The following is a 7,126-nucleotide window of genomic DNA, read 5'->3' as shown; positions in this document are numbered from 1 at the left end:
CGTTGAAAAAAAATTAAAAAAAAAAAAAAAAGATGGCATGGGAGAAAAGACAGTGTCTCACGGGTGAGGGCAGGTTAAGGCAGAATTAAGCACAAAGTTAGTTTGAACAATGGAAAAGGAGTAAGGAAGGTTTCACCTGCATGAACCAGGTTCCTACATTTGGGATTTAATTTTTCTGTATCTCTTTTTCTGGGCCACTTTTAACAAAAGTGATTCTGTGGGGGTTATCAGTGTGTAACACATGACAGCTTGCAGAGCACTTTCACTTTATCTCTCAGCGCCTTCACGACAGTCTCTGAGGGTAGCTACCATGATCATGCTCACTTTACTGAGAAGAAACAGAAGCTCAAAAACTGTGATTTGGCAATGATCACACAGGAAGTGACAGATAAAGGCATGCAGTCCAGATGTTGTGTTGAAAGTAGGATTTCCTGCCCCCATCATCCCTCCAGTGTCAAAGAAATCTCTAGCTCCAGCGCCTTTCTGCCTGAATTGTCTGGGGCCAGAAGAAGTTCTGGGAAAATGAGGGGCCCTGCATGCCTGAAACCATATCTTTGGAGAGAACTATGGAGAATCTTATAAAATGGCAGAAATAACATAAGAGGCATAGCCTGGACTTTCAAAAAACTTATCAATGGAGGAGAAAGAATTGTTTTTAAAATTACAATCCAGGGGCGACTGGGTGGCTCAGTTGGTTAAGCTTCCGACTTCAACCCAGGTCATGATTTTGTGGTCCGTGAGTTCCAGCCCCGTGTCAGGCTCTGTACTGACAGCTCAGAGCCTGGAGCCTGCTTCCGATTCTGTGTCTCCCTCTCTCTCTCTGCTCCTCCCCCACTCACACTCTGTCTCTGTCTCTCAAAAATGAATAAATGTTAAAAAATATGTCTTTCAGTTACAATCCAATATGCTAAATTCTATCCCATCCTGGCATGCACTGTACTGTGGGACCCCAAGGGAGAAGCAATTTCTGAAAAAGCCTCCTGATAGATCAGAAGGGAACTGAGTTAGGACATAGCAGATGGGAACAGTGTGCCCAGAGGCACAGAAAGGAGCCTGTAGTCCCATTTTGTGGGAAAATTGGGTGACTGTTAAAAAGCCGGGGGCGCCTGGGTGGCTCAGTCGGTTAAGCGGCCGACTTCGGCTCAGGTCATGATCTTGCGGTCCGTGAGTTCGAGCCCCGCGTCAGCCTCTGTGCTGACGGCTCAGAGCCTGGAGCCTGTTTCAGATTCTGTGTCTCCCTCTCTCTGATCCTCCCCCGTTCATGCTCTGTCTCTCTCTGTCTCAAAAATAAATAAACGTTAAAAAAAAAAAAAAGCCAAGTCACAGGGCCTTGTGTAGCAAGCTCAGAGCATCGGCCTAGTCACAGAGGGTGGTGGAGAATGGTATTGCAGAGTTTTGAAAAGGGAAGTGATATGACTGGGTTTGTGTTCTAAACAATCTTTCCAAAGAGAGGCAAGACTGGACACAGAGGGGCGCCTGGGTGGCTCAGTCAAGCATCCGACTCTTAATCTCAGCTCAGGTCATTTCCTATTGTTGCTATAACAAATGATGAGACACTCAATGGCTTAAAACAACACAAATATTTTACACTTTAAAAAATTTTAATGGTTATTTCTGAGAGAGAGAGAGAGAGAGAGAGCACAAGCAGGTGAGGGGCAGAGATACAGGGAAACACAGAATCCAAAGCAGGCTCCAGGCTTTGAGCTGTCAGCACAGAGCCTGACATGGGGCGCGAACCCACAAACCTGTGAGATCATGACCTGAGCCGAAGTCGGACGCTTGACTGAACAGCCCAGGCGCCCCAAGAAATAAACTTTAAAAAAAAAAAAAAAAAGACTGGATACAGAAAAATCAAATAGAAGGCTGTTCACAGTGGTCCAGGTGAGAGGTGCTGGCTTGAGCCATGCAAAGAAAGCTAGAGAGGAAGAAGCCTATTTAAGAACATCCTTGTACATATATTTTTGAGCATGTATGCTGTTGGGTTACTGAATCATAGAAGATGCACCTGTTCAGTAGATGCCGCCCAGCTGCTCTCCAAAAAGGCTGGCCAATTTATGCAGGCGAATTCTTTAGAGCACCCCAACATTTTCCATTCTCCCTCAGTCTTCCTATAATGCCATTTCACATACGTTGCTCCATGAAGTAGATCTGTAGATAGAGAAATGAAAAATCTTCATTTTAAGCGTAATTTCCCATGTAACTGTGTGCCCTCTCTCCCGCTGTGCCCAAGCTCTTTGGCAGATTGAAAGGTATGTTTCTTGCTTGTTATTAGTCCCAGACCATAAATCTAGGGCTGCAACTAATATTATCTCTCTCTACTGTTTTTCTGAATCAACTCAATTTCGATTCCTCACCTCATCTCGGCAGAGTTGGGAAATTCTACCTGAGTCATTCTTGCAGTTCCTGCCTCCTTGAGACCAAGCGTAGGTCTTGGAAGCTTCCACAGTGTCAGACATCTAAGGGAGCCCCATGTGGTCATCAATTATCTGCAGTCTGTAAGTTGCCACTAAGCCTTTCTTCTGTGGGAAGCTGAGGAAACCTGCCAGACAGTTGGGACGCTTTGGGGAATTACCAGCTACTCAGAGCACTGCTAGGAAGGAAGGCCAGGGACCCACGGTGCTCTTCCTCCTCCCCTGCCAGGCTAAATACCTCCCCTGAAGTACTGAAGTAGCAAGGGCGTGAAGTACAGAGCTGGCCTCTGGGGAAAATACAAGAAGGAAAAATACAGCCTTGAGCCTATGGTGCCTAGAGAGATGAGCTGCTGAGCTGCTGGGTGGGTTTATTAAAACTGATAGAATATCAGAGGAAAGTGATATTGGAGCTTATGATTTAAAAAATAATTTGAGGGGCACCTGGATGGTTCAGTTAAGCGTCTGACTCCTGGTTTCAGCTCAGTCATCATCTCCCATGGTTTCATGAGTTCGAGCTGCATGTCAAGCTCTGCGCTGGAAGCTCAGAGCCTGCTTGGGATTCTGTCTCCCTCTCTTTCTGCACCTCCCCTGCTTCTCTCTCTCTCTCTCTCTCTCTCTCTCTCTCTCTCAAAAACAAACAAACAAAAAATAGATGTCCCATATTGGTGGGGCACCTGGGTGACTAGGTTGGTTAAGCATCCAATTCTTGATCTTAGCTCAGGTGTTGATCTCAGGGTCGTCCTTTCAAGTCCCTCGTGGGGCTCCACATGGGGCATGGCGCCTACTTAAAAAACATAGTAAATAATTATTAAAAAGAATAAATGTGCCCTGTTGGAGACCAAGGTCTCCTTAAGGAAGCCTTAGGACACAGACTAGGAAAAGAGACCCCAATATCTTCCTTTTGGTTGGAAAGAGGCACAAATGTCACCCACAGAGAAACCCAGCCATCTGGCCCCTGGGGCTTATGCAAGATGAACAGAAGGATTTGTCCATGAGAGTCTTACTGAGTGGGCCCTTTCCAACCTCCCGGGGGTATAAAGGGCCATCTTGAAGGATTGCTAGGGCTGTGGGTGTGGAAGGGTAGAGAGCAGGGCAACTGTTTCTCTGGACTCCACCTAGCCCAGCCAATGAATAGGCGTTGTAGCAGGCCAGCATTTGAATCCTGGCCCTGCCATTTATCTGACATGTGATCATTCTGAACCTCACTTTACTCTCCTGAAAAATAGTCCCTGTTCATAGCAGCACTATTCACAATAACCAAAAGGTGAAAACAACTCAAATGTCCATCGATGGACCAATGGATAAATAAAATGTGATCTATCCACACAAGGGATTATTATTCAGCCTTAAAAAGGAAGGAAATCCTGGGTGCCTGGGTGGCTCAGTCAGTTAAGTGCCTGACTCTTGATTTCAGCTCAGGTCATGATTTCACAGTCATGATATTGAGCCCCGTGACGGGCTCTGGGCTGACAGCATAGAGCCTGCTTGGGATTCTCTCTTTCCCTTTCTCTGTCTCTGCTCCTCCCCCACATGGATGTATACACGCACTCTCTCCCTCTCTCTCTCTCTCTCCCTCTCTCCCTGTGTCCCAAAATAAATAAATGTTAAAAAAAAGGAAGGAAATCCTTTCACATGCTACAACATGAATGAGCCTTGAAGACACTATACTAAGTGAAATAAACCAGTCACAAAAGGACAAATGATTCTATTTATTTATATAAGGTATTTAGAGGAGTCAAATTCATAGAGGCAGAAAAATAGAATGGTGGTTGCCAGGGGCTGGGGGGAGAGGGTAATGTGACTTTGTGTTTAATGGGTACAGAGTCTCAGTTGAGGAAGATGAAAAGAATTCTAAAGATGATGGGGGTGATGGTTGCACAAAATTGTGACTATACTTAATGCCCCTGAACTGTGCTCTTTAAAATGGTAAAGATGGTCAACTTTAAGTTATGTGTATTTTGCCACAATTTTAAAAAAATTGTATGCCAGCTACTGAAGTAAAAGTACTCACATTAAAATAATAAGCGTCTAAGAGCACCCAGGTTGCTCAGTTGGTTAGGCAGAATCTTGATTTCAGCTCAAGTCATGATCTCACAGTGGTGAGATCTCACAGTGCTGGACAGCACAGAGCCTGCTTGGGATTCTCTCTCTCCCTTTCTCTCTGCCCCTCTCGTGCTCGCTCTTGCACTCTCTCTTGCTCTCTCAAAATAAATAAACATTAAAAAAATAATAAGCATCTAACTTCAATGACTCAAAACAGAGTCTGATTCCACACTGACATACAGTTCTTACTCCATCCCATAATTGTGGGGTGAGAAGGCTGAGAGACATCACATGTAATAATTTGTATATCCTTCTTGGTATTTAAAAGTATGCAAAATATTCTGGAACTTTAAAGTTCACAGAAAATTAACTTCAAGCCTATCATCTCATTTTATCCTTTCAGCATACTGAAATCATTTGAGATGTTGAGGTAAATGTAATATTCTATATAAGAAGAATACATTGCCTGTCATAAAATGGTATCTGTGATTCTTTGTCCCCAGAAATGGTTAAAATGGTAAGTTTTATGTAATTTTTTAATGAGACAAAAATAACAATAGCCTGCCTGGTTTATCTCTCCAGGAAGCTGGGGATGTTAGGGAGAGAATAGATAGGAAAGCCCTGGAGAAGACCCTGTAGAGAAAAAAAAGAGTATTCCATTCTGGTAGCCCCAACTTCAAAAAGGGTTAGTGTATCCTTTGTGGGGCCTCATATCTGTTGCCTTGACCCTCACATTTAAAAAAAAATTTTACTTATTTATTTATTGTTTGAGAGAGAGGGCACACACACTCAAGCGGGGGAGGGGCAGAGAGAAAGGGACAGAGGATCAGAAGCAGGCTCTGGGCTGACAGCAGAGAGCCCAATGTGGGGCTCAAACTCCCGAACCCATGAGATCATAACCGGAGCTGAAGTCCGACGTTCAACCGACTGAGCCACCCAGGTGCTTCTCCCCTTTTTTTTAAATTAAATAAACAACACCTCCTCTTTCTTCCTGGCAAGTTCTGGAAGGTCTCTGCTGCTTCCCTGTGTCCCACCATCCCCCAGCTTTGGCCCTGTAGTCTCCATCTAGTGGCTGAGGCTTTTGCACATAGGTGGCCTCAGCGACGGTTTCTGCTTTCTCTCTGCACCTCACACTTGCTGAGCATCCCCCCACCCCCATCCCACCCGACATCTCCTACTTCCCCAGGCAGCTAGTGTTCCCTGGCACTCTCACATTCCTTATTGTTATTCTCTCACTGAGAAGGTCAAGAGGGTTAATTGATGTCAACATTGTGAACTTTGTTCCTACTCTTAAAGATAATATTCATTAGCAGCTGTGTTTTGAAATTCGCATTGCCTAAACACCATTGTCTAGTGGTTTTCCACTCTTTCTGTGCATTACAATTACCTTGAGAGCTCTCAAAAACCACCCATACCCGGACACCCTCCCCAGCCTAATTAAATGAGGAGCACAGCGCAGTCATTATTCTCCAGCAGGCATAATTACATCTCCATGTCTCTGTACCAGTGGGTCCCAGTCCTTGACACGCAAAAAGAATCAGCAGGAGAGCTTCGTCAATAACCAGCCCCATCGCTCCCACGCTGAGGAGGGCTTAACAATCATAGTATCTTTTTAAATTTTCAAGAAGTCATTTCTTCCTGTACTCTACTCCCATCTCCACCCCCATTCTTTCTAAAAGCCCATTTTTCTCGAGTCACCATTTCTCAAAATATACTCCACAGTGATACCGGGCGAGTTGCAGAGAATAGGGGAGTTAGTGACTGTGGTTGGCTGATAATGGCTCCCAAAGCTCCATCCAGTCCCAAACCCTGGAACCTGTGACTGTTATCTTATTTGCTTATTTGGAAAAGGGGTCTCTACGATGTAATTCAGTGAAAAATCTGGAGATGAGGAGACTATCCTAGGTTATCAGACTGGGCACCAAATGCCATCACAAGTGTTGTTGTAAGAGACAGGGGAAGATTGGACACACAGAAGGGGGCCATATGAAGATGGAGACAGAGATTGGAGTGATATGGTCACAAGCCAAGGCATGCTGGCCAACAGCCACCAGAAGCTGGAAGAGGCAAAGAATGGATTCTCCCCTAGGGCCTCTGGAGGGAGTGTAGCCCTGCCAACACCTTGACTTTGGACTTCTGGCCTTCAAAATGTGGGAGCATAAATTACTGTTGCTTTAAGACCCCCAGTGTGTGGTCATTCCTTATGGTGGCCCTAGGAAGCTGAGACAGTGACCAGATAAGTTTGTTCACTCATGGTTTATAGCTGAACTTCACAAAACATTTCCCATGCTAACAGGCATTGTTTCCCAAACACAGGCCCTGGACGAGTACTCCCCACAGAACACACCTCGTGCTAGGTCACACACTAGACAGCAGCTATGACCGAAAGTCACAGCATTGCAGTCTGTGCGTGTGCAAGACATTTATGCAAGAGAGAGTTATAGCCATACACATATACATCATGTATCTACCTTTTCAGAACCTACTGTGCATTCATTTAATAAACTCATTCAATAAATGCTTTTGAGCACCTACTGACACATATGTCAGAAATTCTTCAAGCCGTTAAGGATATAGTGATTTAAAAAGCAAAAATCAGGGGCACCTGGGTGGCTCAGTCAGTTAAGCATCCAACTTCAGCTCAGGTCATGATCTCGCGGTTCGTGAGTTAG

This window comes from Herpailurus yagouaroundi, unplaced genomic scaffold (genome assembly GCF_014898765.1).
Source record: "Herpailurus yagouaroundi ecotype Mexico unplaced genomic scaffold, PumYag 67569, whole genome shotgun sequence".
Classification (NCBI taxonomy): domain Eukaryota; kingdom Metazoa; phylum Chordata; class Mammalia; order Carnivora; family Felidae; genus Herpailurus; species Herpailurus yagouaroundi.
This window is presented reverse-complemented; position numbering follows the sequence as displayed.